General features: G+C 42.5%; 1 protein-coding gene and 1 long non-coding RNA gene across 6 annotated transcripts in view; one reads left to right on the forward strand and one right to left on the reverse strand.

The window, feature by feature from the left end:
* LOC122456959 overlaps nt 1-6,751 on the reverse strand; it is a 74,057-nt gene extending 67,306 nt beyond the window's left edge. Inside the window, exon 1 of the long non-coding RNA XR_006276171.1 lies at nt 6,596-6,751. This is a non-coding gene — a long non-coding RNA (uncharacterized LOC122456959). The remainder of the gene's footprint in view (nt 1-6,595) is intronic.
* A 204-nt stretch (nt 6,752-6,955) lies between these two features.
* The window catches only part of CAMKK1 (calcium/calmodulin dependent protein kinase kinase 1), a 199,420-nt gene continuing 188,187 nt past the window's right edge, over nt 6,956-18,188 (forward strand). For 4 of the 5 annotated variants that reach the window (XM_038375692.2, XM_043499312.1, XM_038375694.2 and 1 more), the window contains exon 1: nt 6,956-7,073. The gene's annotated coding sequence lies outside the window, so the exon portion shown is untranslated. Of the gene's footprint in view, nt 7,209-18,188 lie in introns of all 5 variants that reach the window. The other variant, XM_043499310.1, reaches the window with a different exon arrangement.

Raw genomic sequence — 18,188 nt, forward strand, 5'->3', positions numbered from 1 at the left:
TGGGTGGATAATGCCGCCCTCCATATGCATTTTGTATCATAACCATATTAGAGAATGGTGCTGGTAAATTTAAACTAGAGCATGCTTAAAATCTCTTTTATGGAACATCAAAGAAACTAATTAAATTGTTTTGATTTCCCTTTTGCATTTACAGACTCGGCAAAATGACAGTGGAATGGGAATAGCAAAGAAAGCATCAGGCTCTCTGCACCATTTCTCTGTTTGTTTGGTTTCGGTTTATGAATCTCCCAGGGAAATACAGGCAGGAAGTGGTTCTTTATTAATATTTTATAGGATTCTTGCCAATTGTTTTTAAAAATGCAATCAGTGCTTTGTATTTTCCAGTATTAATATCAGCCTTTTATAAACTAGGGAGTTCCAGCTGCAGGCTCAGCATTGGTATGAAATGATCCATCAGACAGTTGGGTTCCTTAGGCTTTGGGAGTTTTGGTGGCAGTGTTGCACCCCCAGAACTGCACTGTTGGTTGATTTCCAAACCTCAGAAGACAGAGAATAATCACTGGCTTGTATGTGCAGGTTCCATTCAATAGGAACTGAAGTTGCAAAGAGAAAGCGATAGTAGAACGTGAGCAGTCCTCAGAAAGGGCCTGTTGGAATTACTCAGGCAAAATTCCCACTGAAGTCAACGGGCCTTTACTTAGGCCTCCTACATGGGAGGGAACTGCAGGTGGGGAAATTACTAGGTTCCCCTCAGATTCCTCTGAATTCTTTCATCAGTGGAGGGGTTGTTGGGGATTGTCCCTGCCTTGACAAAGAAAAGCAGGGGATAAGGTTAACTCCTCAAATTCCACTGGTCACTGAAATGTGCCCAGATCTTGGGGAGATCTGCCAGGGCTGTCTGCACTGCCTCATTGCCCCAGCTCGAGCCACGTTGACAGGACATCTCCTACAGGCAGCAAACCCCAGAGCTTTTTTTAAACCGGAGTGCCCACTATGTGGAAGGCTTGCTGGGGGATGTCTATATTAACTGCTAAACAGATTCTCCGTAGGATAGGGTGTGTCCCTTCCTCTTTGTGGATACCTGTGAGCATCTGAGAACAGTGATTCAAAGACTGCCGATTTCTGTCTTTTCCACAGGAAAAGGGCAATACCTGGGTACATTTAGTTCTTTTCATTCAAGAATCTCATGGAGATGTTCAGTTTTTACTCATTGCAATACCTATTGTCTCCAGAGGGAGTTTTGCCCGAGTAAGGACTGCCTTGTGGGAGTGACAAGCACAAAATCTGGCCAGTAATGATTAGGCCTGGGGAAACCTCATGGCGTTTGAGCTTTCGCAAACCTCTTACTAGATTTTGGGTTTCCAAAGCCAGCCCAAGTTCTTTCCTACCCTGTAACTTAAACTCATGAGGATTTTTCAATTAAAAAAAAAATAAAAGTAGCCTGTATTAGGGATAGAGAACCTTCACCCCAAACTTCCCTTCTCCAAAAACAGACTCACAGAAAGGGGTACCTGATACACTATGTTGATATTTTAATTTGGATTTCTTTCTCTTAGCTCTGATTGTAGGCAGTGAGAGTTGTGTGCATGTATCTAATGACGGAATTGGATTGAATAGTATTTAAAGATATGAAACCACGGAAACTACAGCATGACTATAAATAAAGGACATTGCAAGGATATAACTGCCAGGTTGCCGATAATTTTAAAAACTAAATGGTCAGTCTAAAATTTGTCTGACTTTAACCCCCAGCCATTGGTTCTTGTTATGCCTTTCTCTGCTAGATGAAATACCCCTTTAGTACCTGGTATTTTCTCCTCATGAGGATAGTTATACACTGTAATCAAGTCACCTCTTGATTTTGTTTTTGATAAGCTAAATAGATTGAGTTTTGAGTCTCTGACTTGTAAGCCATTTTCTCAGAATTTAACAATTCCCTACCATTTGATACTTGGCTGATAAATCAAGCTTTGATAAGAGTGCTGGGGCTTGGATACATAGAGCTACTGCAATATAGAAGGCCTGATTAATGACTGCAGTTTAGACTAAATAAAATAAAGTCCTTGCAAAGCTTAGTGGAAACATTGGTATTTTAATAACTAGTGTCCTCTTAATAATTATCTTTTGATACTTCTGTGCGCAGAGACTAAATGCAAATGAGCAAGACTCTGTTGGATGGGAAACAAAAGTTTATTGTAAGCCACAAGCTGCAGTAATATTGTGTCAGTTATTTTGAGATTTGAAGCCCACACTAAAAATAAAATAGTGGAGCGATGGAGAATATTGAGCCGCTTCAATGTCTACAGAAGAACCAGTGAGGAAAATTCCTGATCCCATTGAGAAGTGTGTGTGAGAGGAGTGAGGGAGGGATTGATTCCCTTCCCTACAATGACAGGTTTCAGAGTAGCAGCCGTGTTAGTCTGTATTCGCAAAAAGAAAAGGAGTACTTGTGGCACCTTAGAGACTAACAAATTTATTAGAGCATAAGCTTTCGTGAGCTACAGCTCACTTCATCGGATGCATTTCTTGGGGTGATCCTCTCCACAGAATGGAAAAGGCTATTCTGCCAGTGTTCAGATTTGTGTGGGGCCTGTCAGGCTCTCCCTTAAGCTCATTCAATTACAAAGCAAATGCTGATTGGAGACTCATGGGAGAGCACTCCCATGCCATGGGATTAGCTAGCAAACTGATCTTTGTCCCTGCTCCAATGAACTATCTGTATCTGTTAAAGCACAGGACAGGACTGCCGGTGGTGGCAATAACAGCAACACTGATGGCAAATTGGGTCAGGGAGTAAAGGATACCCTAACTGATCAAAGCTACAGGTATCATTCAGATCTAACCTACTATTAATCAAAAGGGCTGTATTTAACTCCACGGAAAAGTACGTAAAATAGATCAGGAAAAAACAGACAAATAATTTAGAGTACCTGCTTATGGGGATTAACAGATTAAATTCAAATTGTGTTAGTCAACATGCATCACTTATCCACATCTCCCTATAATTTCAGTAAATGCTTGTATTTGCAGTCACAATTAAATTCTATTAGTAGCTCCTGAAACTAAACCTTTGGATTAAGGAACCTTCTGTAGTACTGATGGGGGTAAAGCAGAAGATCCTTGAAAGATTAAGTGCGGCTGGACCTCTCTGCATCAGGACCCTTGAGAATGAGGCATATTTCTACCAGACAAATTCAAATTTTAAAAGCACTTGTATTGTATTGGGAGTTTTGTTTGTAATGGATTTTATGACTGTGTTGTAGTTATTTTTATTATTTGTATTTTGGTATTGCCTAGAGACCCCAGCCCCAATGTGCTAGGTGCAGTACAAACTTGGTCATGTCCCAAAAAGCTTATGATCTAAGTATAAGATGAGATAATAAATTGGTTGATATTACAGAGAGACTAGGAGCACAAGATCAATGAGATGAGATGATCAACATGATAAGCAGCGGTTACAATACACCAGCCAACCTTTGGTAATTATTTTTGTTGGCATCATGTATTTGTAGATTCCAAGGCCAGAAGGGCCCATTGTGATCATCTAGTCTGATGTCCTATATATAACACAGGCCACAGAACTTCCCCAAAATAATTCCTAGAACAGACCTTTTAGAAAAATATTCAATCCTGATTTTAAAATAGTCAATAATGGAAAATCCACTATGACCCTTGGCAAGTTGTTCCAATGATTAATTACTCTTACTGTTAGAAATGTACACCTTATTTCCAATCTGAATTTGTCTAGCTTCAACTTTTCCAGCTATTGGAATATGTTATACCTTTCTTTGTGTGACTGAAGAATACATTATTAAATATTTGTTCCCCATGTACGTACTTATAGACTGTAATCAAGTCATCCCTTAGCCTTCATTAAGCTAAATAGAGTGCACTCCTGAGTCTACCACAGTAGGGCATGTTTTCTAATTCTTTAATCATTCTTGTGGCTATTCTCTGAAACCTCTTGAATTTATCAACATTCTTCTTGAATTTTGGACACCAGAACTGGACAGTATTTTGTCCAGTGGTTGGACCAGTGCCAAATACAGAAGTAAGCTAACCTCTCTACTCCAACTCGAGATTGTCCTGTTTATGCATCCAAAGATTGCATTCACCCTTTTGGCCACAGTGTCTCACTGCAGGATCAAATTCAGCTAATTATCCATCACAATCTCCAAATCTTTTTCAAAGTCACTGCTTCCCAGAATAGAGTTCCCCAATGTGTAAGAACAACATTTTTATAGATGTATACACTTACATTTAGCTACATTAAAATGCATATTATTTGCTTGAGCCATCTACCAAGCGATCCAGATCACTCTGTATCAGTGACCTGTCTTCATTATTCCCCCAATTTGTGTCATCTGCAAACTTTATCAGTGATGATTTTATGTTTTCTTCCAGATCATTAACAAAAAAAGGTTAAATAGCATAGGGCCAAGAACAGATTCCTGAGGGATCCCACTAGAAACAGTCCCATCTATTGATGAGTCCCCATTTATAATGACATTTTGAGACCTATCAGTTAGCTAGCTTTTAATCCATTTAATGTTTGCCATTTCAGCATGTAAATAGGGTTTAAAAGTAGTAACCATTTAACCTATTAAAATTCTATTGGTTAAACAGTTAACCGTTAAGGAGTTCACATAGGCGGGGAACTAGGGGAGGGGGTGCTGCAGCACTCCCATGTTTTATGCAGGGCTCCGCTGCTGGCCCCATGCCTGGGGTCCTGGCTGGGGCCAGCAGGTTGGGTGGCAGCGGAGTTTAATAGTTAACTGAAACCGATAAGACTGATGGTTATTGGTTACTAGTTAAACTTTTACATCCCTAATGCCATTAAATGTATCTTTCTAGTTTTTTAATCAAAATATCATGCGGTATCAAGTCAAATGCCTTACAAAACTCTAATTGTATTACATCAACATTATTACCTTTACCAGCCAAACTTGTAATCTGTTTTTAAAAAAAAACGTTAGTTTGACCAATCTGTTTTCCATAAACCTATGCTGGTTGGCATTAATTATATTACCTTTCTGTAATTCTTTATTAATTGAGTCCCGTATCAGTTGCCCTGTTATCTTGCCTGGGATTGATGTCAGACTGACAGACCTACAACTACTTGGGTCATCCTAGTTACATTTTTTAAATATTGGCACAACATCAGCTTTCTTCCAGTCTTCTGACAATCAACATTAACAGTCAAGTGAGTGCCTCACCCAGCTCTTTTAAAACTCTTGGATGCAATTTATATGGACCTGATTTGAATATGTCACTCAAACAGGCGCTGTTTAATATCCTCCTGAGATACTAGTGGAATGAAGAGAGTTTTATTTCATGATATGACTACATCTTTTTTTTCCAAATACAGAACAGAAATATTTCTTTATTCATGACCTGTAAACTTCTGATTTTTAATTTTTTATTAGTGGAGATAAAGCAAAGCATCGTTTTTACTAAATATTTTGATCTGACTCTAATTTGTGAGGTCCCCTAGGCTATCATACAACACAGTTCCTCTCAAAAACTCAGCATTTGGGAGACCTTGGTCTACATTCACAGCACACACATTTGGATGTGTGGCATGGTCGCAGCTGTATTTAAGTTATTGCTGTTATGACTCCTTTGGTGTTTAGAGGTAAAAACTGCTGAAATCTTAAGGCCTCACACTCTTCAGTTTAAATAACTAGAGGAGAACAGTGTTCTAGACTGCTTCCGCTCCAGAAAAATCACAGAGAGCTCCTCACTTTGTATTTTGACCCCACTGATATGTTAGGAAAAGATTTTGCACTGGCAGAAAGATGGACTGGATAATAAACTACATCTTTCCTTCTCTACATTCTTTTTATTGTACAACACTTAGCACAGTGGGACCCAGTCTGGTTCTGGTGTTTAAGGGCTACCACAATTACTGGAGTTACTTCTGCTATAAATGTTAAATAATAATATAATAATTTAATTTAGATTTATACAAACATCTGCTTCTTCTCAGCTCAGCCTCATTTGCTACTTGAAGTCAGAAGGCTGAATTTATGTTAGCAAAATCAATTCCCTGTCAATCTCTATCGTAATCTGATATTGAGAGGATTAACCCTTAGAAAATGCTGTATTGCCGACCCCATGTGTTCAAAAATCATGATTCAGCCCCCCCCATAATGAGATTATTTTTAAATCCCATGATTTTTAAGACAAATTCTGAGTTCTTTTGATTTGCCTTCTGGTTTCTGAGCCTTCAGGGTGCACTTGGATTACATTTTCTACAACAGCGAAGGCTAGAAAATACTCCACCCCCCACTTATAAATGAAAGCTAGGAGTCTCAGATAATCACATGCCTCCAGAAGCTAAGGTATTAAGATAAACAACAAATATTGCAAGTTTCACTATAAAATGGTGAGAGTTGGCAGCACTTGAAGTGTGGGGTGAAAAATCCCTGACCTCCCATTCCATCAGATACACAGGGCTGTAGTAATTTGCCATTGGAAAACAATGGCTAAGATTTAATTTCCAGTGGCTTTAAAAATATTAGTCATTAAAAAGTAAATTGCTACCACTGCTTAATAAAGCAATGGGGATTCCAGAAAAGATTAGGTGTATTTATCCTTACACTGCCCCTCTTTTAAATGTATGTAAAGATACCTTTTTCCTGGATACAGTCATCAAGGCTGGTGATCTGCGAGACACTCACAGAATTCTCCCAACACTGCAGAAAACAGTGATATAACCCCACATGGAAGAAATACGTTGAGATTTCTTTTTGAGGTTTTTTGATCAAAACGCTCCAATCAACCTGCAATTTACAGCAGGTTTGGGAAGAAAAGCCTATGGAAAGCTCAGAAGCAATGAACCTACAGGAACCCAACCTCATATAGTTATTTACATAGTCCTATGTGCCTCCAATCAGAAACCAGAGTTATAATATATAGTCCACCAATCGCACTGGACATCAGAAATTACCAATAGGAGGAGAGTCGAGGATGCTGTCCATAGTACAGAATTGCTGATAGGAGGATCACTTGATACTTTGTATAGTCTCGGCAAACAGAGGCACGTTGCAAACAGCCCAGGCAGAGACCCAGAGCCGCAGCAGCTCTAGACCTTCCAGCAACCTGCCCAGGTGAGTGAATGCCAGAGGGTTACGTGCTGGGGGCAACAGCATCCGATAGGAGAGAGACACATAGAGGGCTGGGCTGAGACCACCGAGTGCTCATATGCCTGCAGGGGGAAAGCTGCAGAGGACTTTGCTGGGAAGGTAGGTTTAGCCCATCAGCACTGGGAGGGGAGGAAAGTGCATACAGCAGCCAGGCTGGGCTGGAGAAACTTGGCTGGCCGGTTAAGGATCTAATGCCTGGCACCCTTCCTGCTTCCTTGAGCTGAGTAGAATGCCCCATTGCTGCAGCTGTCTGGGATTCCCATACTCCGACTGTCCTGCTGGAAGGGACTTTCTCATAGTCTTTGTACAGATCCTAGGGTCCTATGGGGCTGCTGCCCGGTTGAATCTGCCCTTTGCACATTGCTGGGAGGAAGGGTGCGTTTCCACCTACTCTCCTCCCCAAGCCTGAAGGGTCCATGCCCAATGGTAAGCAACTGCCAGTGGCTTTGTTTGTGGCTGCACCACGGGGCTTTTCAGAATGAAATGTGCCCCTTTCATCGAAGCAGATGAATGTTCAGCGCTGATGGAACAAAAGCGGAGGATTTGGAAGCGACTTTCTGGCTTTAAATCATTTCAATGGGAGGGAATCGTTAGTGAATAGAGGAGGAAGGTTTAAATCATCTGCATACTGCACACTATTCATCCCGTGTTTGTGAAAGGCATATTTATATTGTTGCAATATGCATTACATACCTCAGGATTGTGTTTTGTTCTCATTTGGGCATTACATCCAGCAGAGCATTTAGACAAATCATAGTAAGAATGAGATTGCTTTGCTCTGGAAGCAGATGCAGAATTCTCTTTGTATCCCATTTTCTATTTTGCCGAAATGTCTCTAGTCTGCAAAAAGGAAGAAGGGGGGAAAAAAAGGAATAAAACAACCTCAGCTGGTTCTCTAACTCCTCTGATTCTTTTTGGGGGGGTGGCGCCTTGGGGGGAATCTGCTTCTCACACTGTATTCTTCCTAGGATCATATTGAGAGTGGATCTAGTGGAGCAGCCAAATATTCCAGTTGTATATGTATGCATATCTATAAAAATCTGGATGGTATGTATTCAGGACTGTGCTTCTCTCCATTTTTATGCTGCAAACACTGGCAAGTGATTTTGATTTTTTATTTTAAAGTTGAGACTAATTATCATACACTGATTATAACACAGCTTATGTATGATTAATTCTGAGCTGATGATTTTTTTGAATTAAAAGTTTGCTATAAATGCCTTTCGTAAACCTTTTAGGCAGGGAATGTGGGCCAAATTCTGCTGTGTTACACCAATGTAAATCCAGAGCAAGTCTATAGATTGTGTAAATGGAACTTGGTCCCACGTCTTTACTGATGTGCCAGATTCTGCTGTGTACACATGAAAATCTATGCTAATTCCATTGACTTCAGTGGAGTTGCTCCTGATTTTAACTAGTATAACTTTGAGCAGAATTTGTCGCTCTGGGTATAAATTGACAATGCTGTATAAATGTTTTACCAAAGGTATCTTTATAATAATAGTACTGCAGATTTTGTCCTCTGTGCACCTGAAATTTGACTTTAGACTGAAAAAAGTTACCATGCAAAACCTGAATTTTTAAAAAACTATGCTTGTTGGCTATATAGCAGGAAAACTGGCTATAGCCTTGAAGATCTTGTTTGTTGAGTTGTGCAGCGGGGGTTACAGCAATCAAGCTATACATCAGCAAGTAGCTGGAAGCTACTGTAGTTCTGGAGATTGGGTAGAAGGCAAGTCTAAGCGCATCTATCAGTGGGTACAGCACAAGAGGTGCCAAGGTCAGATCTAGTCATTCACTGCTATGCTGGTGTTCAGAATGTTCTGAGTAAACCCTGGGGGCGGGGCGGTGGTTGAAGTGCTGCTGTTGTACTGCTGTGAATATATAGGCTGTTGGAGAGTTTCCAAGCTAAACACCCTACTACACTGGAGATTGAAATTTATAGAAGTCATCAATCTGGGAGGGAATGTGTGTTTTGTTTTTTGTTTTGTTTTTCCCCTTCCTAAAAGTCAAATCACACTCACTTTATTCACCGGAGTAGTCCCACTGGTTTCCCTCACTCAAGTAAGAACTGAATTCTCATGATCAAGGTAAGCCTGGTTTGATCTATTCTTTTAACTTATTTACAATACTCTTTTTTTAAGTATCAGAGAAGCAAAATAGTTTGCGATATTTATTTATAAAACATCCACAAATCTGGAGTTTTGAGGTTGTTTTTTTAAAACTCCACCTCATTGTTCTTTGTTAAGTCTGAGTTTAAACCGTAAACGGATTTGCAAAAGAGCTCAGCTTCTATGTAGGTACCAAAATAAGTGCCCAGCTTTTCACAGAAGCTCAGCTCAGCACAGTATGTTGGGTTCTACGCAGTTTTGAAAATCTGGCTCTTATATAGGTGTTAGAATGGTTACTGAGTTCTTCTGAAAATCTGGTCTCACTTATGGATGCTTGGCATTTGAAATTCTGGCTCTGAGCTCCTTAGAAAATGTGTTCCTTAGTTCTTGCTAACAGCAGAAGATTACTTTTGCATTTCAGTCTCTCAGATATATGTGTTTACTGTGTGCTGTGATGAGAGACACTAGTTGGTTAACTAAGATCTGCTAATGAGTCTAAAATAGAATTGCTACGAGAGAAAATCAGGGAAAGTTTGTATTGGATTCCTGTGTCCATGTTCAGATAGGTCTGTTTGACACTGGTGTATGCTGACAGTGTAGCAATCTGGGTTGTAATGTGATTATATATTTACCAATATTTTAGCATTAGAAATTGAAGGTCAATTATTATTGATGCTATAGAAATTGCATGGAATCATAAGTTGTCCCAACTAGGTTTTCCTCAGTACATGAGGTGTGCTAAGATACTATGGTGAAGAGAGTCACATAAATACCTGGGTAGCTAGATAATGCAGAGAATTCTTAAAAATGCTATACAGTTTCCCGTGAAAGTGAGGTTTTTTTTAAAAGGTGGTGAAACTGTTGTTCCCATCTTCAACACACTGGTATGTTGACATGGTAGCAGTGATTTAATGTGAGCATGTTATAAGACGTATGATGAAACAGAAGACTTTCCCATGAAAAGAGAGGCATGGGAAAACCCAGATGTTTAAGTAAAGGGTGTATTAGATGGCTAAGGAGATGCTGTGTATGGCTGAGATGTTGTGTAGTAAACAGGACATTGCTTTTGCAAAGTGTCCGTTTGTATGTCTGTGGAATGTTTTGTTTTAAAGTATAGCTTTGTAGTTTTGTTTCAAACTCAGAGGCACAGTATTAAATAAACAAACTGATTTTAATAGCTTGAGAAATTTAATATATAGGAAGTACCTATATATTAATTTCTGAGCAAGGAAATATACCCAAGTCATTTTAAGGAAGGATGGTATGCAGTTAAATCACAGGTTTTAGATACAGAAGGCTTGGGCTCTATTCTCAGCTCTGCAGCAGACCACAGTGCACCAGAAGAACTCCAGTGGTCTAGGCTAAATTCTTGGCTCTGTCACAGACTTTCCTGTGTGATCTTGGGCAAGTTACTTAGTTGCTCTGTGGCTTAGTTCTCTGTCTGTAAAATGTGGAGAGTAATACTTCTCTACCTCACATGGAGTGTTGTGAAGATAGATTCTTTCATGTCCGTGTACTGCTCGGATACTACAGTGATAGGAGTCCTAGCGTGTAGAGCTATTAAAAAAATAAGGAAACATTTTTACAATTTATTATCAAAATCTCAAAAAAAAATTCCATCATGAGTTGGTTAAAAAAACAGAGGGGGGAGGGAGAAAAAATTTTGAGAAATGTTTGCAAAAAACTTTAATCTAAATTTTGAAAAATTTTGACCTATCCTGATAAAGAAGTCTATCAATTTATTATTTTTTTTGTATTGTGGCGAACTCTACAATGATGTCTACTAACTGGAAGTTTTCCCCTTTGCTGTGCCAAAGCCCCAGGAAGTTAGTTTTGAGCTGTCTTGGTAGCTTGGATTTTCCTTTGTGACAGTGCACAGTATCAGCCTTTGAGATTAGACTATTATTACTCTATTTGTATATAGTGCCAGTTGAAAGTTTCTTCCCCTGCCAATATCTGACGTCCACCTTGCAATCATGCATGTACAGTGACAGCACTTTTATTGTTATCTCTGTCTTACTGATTCTTCGGAATAATTCTCTTTTTTTCTCTCATAATTGCCTGTACATTGTTGTTAAGGAAAGCTGCTCGTGTTGCAATGATAGCAGTTTCTGCAGCTGTGCTGTCAAAGCAAAATATATGATTCTGTTGTGGTTAAAACTCAATGGAAAGGTTTCATTTAATAGGAATCATGGCTATTTTATTTACCTCCCTCTTAGCCATCATTTCAAGCTAAACATATAATGCAACTTCTATTAATGTGTTTATTTTTTCCCTGCAAGTCACTGCAGCAGTTTTGACTTGTTTGGCTTTTGACATAGGATCACTTTGAAAGGATGCTTCTGAAATTGCATAAGGCAGGCAAGGAGTCTTTAACTCTGTCACTTAAAAAGAAGAAAAATTCTACATTAATGCTATGATCCCACAAGTATTTGTGCAGGGTGCAGCAGGTTGTTGTACTGCAGCATGAGTATGAGGCTAGAGTGTGCATAGGAATGAGTGAAATTAATCACAAGGTATGCTGACTTCTTTGCTCACAAGTGTGCAATGTATGGATGGAAAATGGATATGTCTCAGGAAACATGAATTTAAGCTACAGCTTCTTTTGTTCCAATTAGGAGCTCAGGTACATTATTATTTGTGTTAAAGTAAAACCTAGGGCTTCAACTGAGACTAGGCGCCCACTGTAATAGGTGTTGCGCACATACAAGAGAAATCCCTGCACAAAGAACTTACAATCTAAATAATCAACACAAAGGATGGGAAGAGAAATAGAAGCACAGAGAGATGCCTTTCCCAAGGTCATACAGCATATCATGGAGCAGAGCTACAAATAGAACACAGGTCACCCAAGTCCCACTGCCATGCTCTATGCTCAGGACAACACTGCCTCTCTCAGTCCCTCTTAGGGGCCCTCCTGCTAAGAGGTTGTAATGCAGTGGCCATGTGCAAGAGGTCTCACTGATACAGCACTGGGCTCACCCGCACTCCCTCAGCACTGTTGTTCTTGCATGTGTATGTGTGATTCTCTGCCTTTGCTTTGTAGAGGACCACACGCTGAATGTTCTCCATCAGATATGATGCATTAATCGGCTTTAGAGGGCTAACTTTCTTTGGATGGGAATAAGTGGTTAATAATAGGCAGAACCCATGTGGTTTCCCCTGTGACTGCAGTATAATCTTGGAGTTTTAGTCAGTGAGGTATTAAACAAGACATCTGTCTTGAGTGTGTTTGGGGGAGGAGGAGAGTGCTAAAGCAAGGCATCAGGCTCTATCAATTTACAGTGCAGTGGATGGGTCCTGGAAGCAACGTCCGCTGACTACTAGCATTTTCCTTCCAGTGTTAGTTTTATTTCAGACTGACAAAGAAACTTTATCATGTTCCCACTGTCCCCATAGCTCTCCAAATTAAATTATCTCGTGGAGCTCAAAGGACCAGTCTGTGATTCTTTTTGTTACTGTAGTCATAGTTAGATGATAACAGAATGAGGGACTCTAGGACAGACTGACAGTGCCCTGTAATGGGTATTGTCAGAGCTGGCTGCAGCTACAGTGGCAGGCATATATAGGAGCAAGATTAAAAAACCCAGCTACACCCAGGTTTCTAATAGGAGCAATTCTGTATGTGTTAGACTATGAATATGTAATACTAGGTGAGATAGACGGATTGCCTGGGAAGAGGAATTTAGGGACAAAGTGGACAGCAAGATGATAGATGAGCCATGCCTGAGTTGTCCTGACAAAGTCCTGTGGCGTTTGTCCTTTGAAAATACTGAATTATATACTGAGAGTAACACAAGTACTTGTGCACTGTAAAGTGTGTCAGAGATAACCCAGTAAGAACTCTTAACACTGATGGCTTCACAGTTCTGTACAAACACTGACTAACTAATCCTCATAATCCCTCTGTGAAAAGAAGTGGAAGGTTACATATGGGGCAATAGAGACAGAAAAGTTAACTGCCTTGTCCACCATGACACAGCAATACCTGAGTCCTTTGTGAACATGATTTTTATTTCCTTCACATTTCTACTCATGGGACTGGATAAGAGGCAAATGGGATCCTTGAAGTTGTTCCCAGAACTGGGTCTTGTGTTGAACACAATCCAGCAAACCTGCCCCTAGGCACTCTCTATAAAGTGTATAAACATAAGCTTATTTTAATTGCCTGAAATATACCGATGTGGAGAGCAGTATTAGACAAGCCGCAAAATAGGTGCTGCTAAAAAGATCCCTTTTTCTACTGCAACATCAGAGAAAGTGGGCATTGTACTTTCATCGAGTAATGCCTTCATCAAATGCTAGCCAAGTTGTTGTTAGTCTGCTTTCTGTAGTGCTGCAGTATTGGAGATGCTTAATGGTGCATAAATGGAAGTGTCCTGAAAGCTACTTTGGATGTAAGGAAAGCCAAAATGCTTCAGTCATTGATTACAACTAGGGTGAGGGACTAGTCTCCATTAAAAACCAAAGATGGATTTGGCCTGGTGTAAATCCATACCTCTAGTCAAGTAAATGACACTACACTGCTAGTCAGTTACGTCAACTATTCTTGAGGTTGAAACTTGAAAGGCAGAATCTAATCTGAAGGTGAAGGGATGGTTTAAAATTGACTTACCACTGCAAACTCACTTTTTTACTTTGGACAGAGGAAGGCAGTAGCTTATGATTTTACATCGGAAAAGTCAGAGTAAAGAATTGAGGCCCGGGGTGACTCAAGGGATTGTTAATAGGGTACAGAGACTTTCACTGGAAATCAGTGGGGTTGGGATTCTCAGAGTTAGGCATCCAAATCCTATTGAAATTCATTGAGTTCTCCCTTAAGCTCCTTTGAAAATCCCAACGTAAGAGTCCTGTTTAATTAAGGATGAGAATTTGGCCCTATATCCAGTCTCGCGTACATGGATGATGGACATTTGTCCTTTCATATGATTGGAAGCACCATTTGTACATATGCTGCAGAATAGGCACACCCATGTGGAACATGACGATATGTTCCTGCTGGTTCTCCCTATGTTTTATTTACCTGTTGATGAGTGAAATCCAGGACGCTCATGCATTTTCACTCTTGGTCCCTCCCAGACGTTTGGAAACAATGTCCTCTCAGGAGGTCCAGGAGTGCTGTGGTCACCAAGCCTAATCTTGAAACGATCGCTGACAAAGGGACAACTGAGGCAAATATATCAGGCGTTTAATCTGCTAGTTTCTATGGGCTCTAACACCTTGTGAGTCCTAGGGTTGCCAACAGTCCTGTATTATAAGGGACATTCCTTATTTTTTCAGCTCTGTACAAGATTGGGAGTTGCTGAATGCTGCAAAAAGCAGCAAGAAATACTCCTGGCGAACATAGATGAGTTGTTCTTCTTCTTCTTCATTAATATTGGGAAGAGGGCTGGGGCAGAGGTTCTAAGAAAACAGTCTGTTTTTGAAATACAATGTTGGCAACCCTAGCTCCTAACTGACTTCCATACCATGCTCCACCCTGGGCCCGAGATACATCTGTGACCCCTTTCTTCCAACTGCCACAGAACCTTCTGCCCTTCCTTCTCCCAACTGTCACGGAATCTTCCCCCCGCCTCTGTGACCCCTCCCCCCATCTGCCCCAGAACCTTCCCCCCCAACTGCTTGAGAACCTTCCCCCCTGCCTCTGTGACCCCCCAACTCCCACAGAACCTTCTTACCCCAACTGCTTCAGAACCTTCCCCCCGCCTGTGTGAAACCCCAACTCCCACAGAACCTTCTTCCCCTACCCCTAACTGCTTCAGAAACTTCCCCCTTCCTCTGTGAAACCCCATCCCAATTTCTACAGAACCTCCCCCCTGTCTCTGTGACCCCCTCCCCACCAACTCCCACAGAACCTTCTTCCCCCGCCCCAACTGCTTCAGAACCTTCCCCCGGCCTGTGTGAAACCCCCATCCCAACTGCTACAGAACCTCCCCCCTGCCTCTGTGACCCCCTCCCCACCAACTCCCACAGAACCTTCCTCCCCCCAACTGCTTCAGAACCTCCCCCCTGTCTCTGTGACCCCCTCCCCACCAACTCCCACAGAACCTTCCTCCCCCCACCTGCTTCAGAACCTCCCCCCTGTCTCTGTGACCCCCTCCCCACCAACTCCCACAGAACCTTCTTCCCCCGCCCCAACCGCTTCAGAACCTTCCCCCGGCCTGTGTGAAACCCCCATCCCAACTGCTACAGAACCTCCCCCCTGCCTCTGTGACCCCCTCCCCACCAACTCCCACAGAACCTTCCTCCCCCCAACTGCTTCAGAACCTCCCCCTGTCTCTGTGACCCCCTCCCCACCAACTCCCACAGAACCTTCTTCCCCCGCCCCAACCGCTTCAGAACCTTCCCCCGGCCTGTGTGAAACCCCCATCCCAACTGCTACAGAACCTCCCCCCTGCCTCTGTGACCCCCTCCCCACCAACTCCCACAGAACCTTCCTCCCCCCAACTGCTTCAGAACCTCCCCCCTGTCTCTGTGACCCCCTCCCCACCAACTCCCACAGAACCTTCTTCCCCCGCCCCAACCGCTTCAGAACCTTCCCCCGGCCTGTGTGAAACCCCCATCCCAACTGCTACAGAACCTCCCCCCTGCCTCTGTGACCCCCTCCCCACCAACTCCCACAGAACCTTCCTCCCCCCAACTGCTTCAGAACCTCCCCCCTGTCTCTGTGACCCCCTCCCCACCAACTCCCACAGAACCTTCTTCCCCCGCCCCAACCGCTTCAGAACCTTCCCCCGGCCTGTGTGAAACCCCCATCCCAACTGCTACAGAACCTCCCCCCTGCCTCTGGAACCCCCTCCCCACCAACTCCCACAGAACCTTCTTCCCCCACCCCAACTGCTTCAGAACCTTCCCCCGGCCTGTGTGAAACCCCCATCCCAACTGCTACAGAACCTCCCCCCTGTCTCTGTGACCCCCTCCCCACCAACTCCCACAGTTCCTTCTTCCCCCGCCCCAACCGCTTCAGAACCTTCCCCCGGCCTGTGTGAAACCCCCATCCCAACTGCTACAGAACCTCCCCCCTGCCTCTGTGACCCCCTCCCCACCAACTCCCACAGAACCTTCCTCCCCCAACTGCTTCAGAACCTCCTCCCGGTCTCTGTGACCCCCCTCCTCCATCCCAACTACCACAGAACCACCCCTTCCTGCCTCTGTGACCCCTCCTCATCTCAACTGCCACAGAACCTCCCCCCTGCCTCTGTGACAACTCCCGCCAACTGCTACAGAACCTGTCTCCCCCAGCGGCTTCCCCCTTGCCTCTGTGCCCCCCCACTCCCATACAACCTTCCTCCCCTCAGTTGCTTCAGAACCTCCCCTCTGCCTCTGTGACTCCCTTCCTCCCAAATGCGATGGATCCTTCCCCCATCTCTGTGACCTCCTAACTGCCATGGAACCTTTGCCCAGTCCCCCCTTCTGTGATCCACCCCCTCCTCCCCACTGCCCTCCTTGTTGCTACAAAACCTTTCCTTGCTGGCAGTCCCCCCATCACCCACCTGAGCAGGAGCAAAAGTGCAGGAGCAGACTCGCCCCCAGCAGTGTCACCACCCTTTGGCAAGTGTTTGCCCTGCTGTGACTGTAATAATAATGAATGGCTGGTTTGGTTGCTTTAAAAAAATCCACTATTGGAAGATCCTGGTTTCTATGACTAGACATTTATTTTTTCGGAACTGATGCGTATAAACAGAGTCAAAGCCGTTAGCTATAACCATTAAAGCTCTAAGTGGCTTGTGCCTGGTCACCTGAGACACAGTGTCTCCCCATGTCATACTGCCACACTTAAGATCCAGGGGGGCTCTTGAGCTGGAGTCCTCTCAGTTCAAATTGAGGGGCTACTGGCAGAGCCTTATGTGGGGAGATCCTTTGCTGTGGAAGTTGGTTTTCCCCATTTGTCAGCCAAGACTTGGGGTTGTTTGGCTTACTGTGATAATGGAGACCATATAAGTAGATTAGGATAGTCTACTTGGTTACATTTGTTGACCAAATTGTAAAGGAGGATGGAGGGTACCAATTATTGCTATACATTGAAAGAAAAAAGATAAATATCAGAGCTGAACAAGGATAGATGGATTTGTATTCGCAACTTCAAACAAATATTGAAAACTGTGTAGAAGGATTGTTTTTTTGACATTATTCTTTATATTATGGTGACTCCTGGGGGTCCCAAATGAGATCATGGCTCCATTGTTCTAGGTGCTGTACATACAGATAGAGATGGTCCCCGCCCCCCAAAGAACTTAACAGACTAAATAGAGAAGACTGCATGGGAGGCAAAGTGATTTGCCCAAGGTCGCATAACAGGTTAGTGGCATCCTAGGCTACTGCCCTATCCAGTGGACTGCACTGCCTCTTATGGCAGCATGCTTTGTCTTTTTTTCCCCTCTTTGTTAGATCTCTCTTCTTTCTCTTGCTTTCCATTTCTTATTTCTTCTTTCCTCCTTCGTGACCTTCCCCATTTCTTTTCTGCTCTGGCACTCTGTTTTGGGAGAGAAACACTAATTCATCAGCCTGATTTAGCTCTGGAGCGTGAGCATCTTAAAAACTGTCTTTTGGAAAGTGATGTAATCTGCAGCAAAGAGAGACAGTTAAATGTAACACTTAGGCGTGTTCGGCCATAAAAACAATGTATATGGTAGAAGTGTGTGGAAGTAATTGTTGACATAGTTTATTCATCCCAAAGGTATCAAAACTCAATAGTGATGCTTGTGATGAATAAGGCATTATACTAAATAGATTTGGTGTGCACAAGCATGCCGTTTTAATTAAACAAAACCCTGTTTGAAAAAAGCACCTTTTTAGCAGTTTGAAAATAAAAATATGCTGATGCTAATTGATGTATTGGCGTAATATTAATCTGAAGGATTAGCAACAGGACAAAAGAAACATGACAAAAGAAAATCCATGGACTACAGTAGTGGCTGCTTCCCTGAGGTATGCAGTTTTGGCCACTGGATTCGTGTAATGAGGATCC

The sequence above is a fragment of the Dermochelys coriacea genome, chromosome 17 (genome assembly GCF_009764565.3).
Source record: "Dermochelys coriacea isolate rDerCor1 chromosome 17, rDerCor1.pri.v4, whole genome shotgun sequence".
Lineage (NCBI taxonomy): Eukaryota > Metazoa > Chordata > Testudines > Dermochelyidae > Dermochelys > Dermochelys coriacea.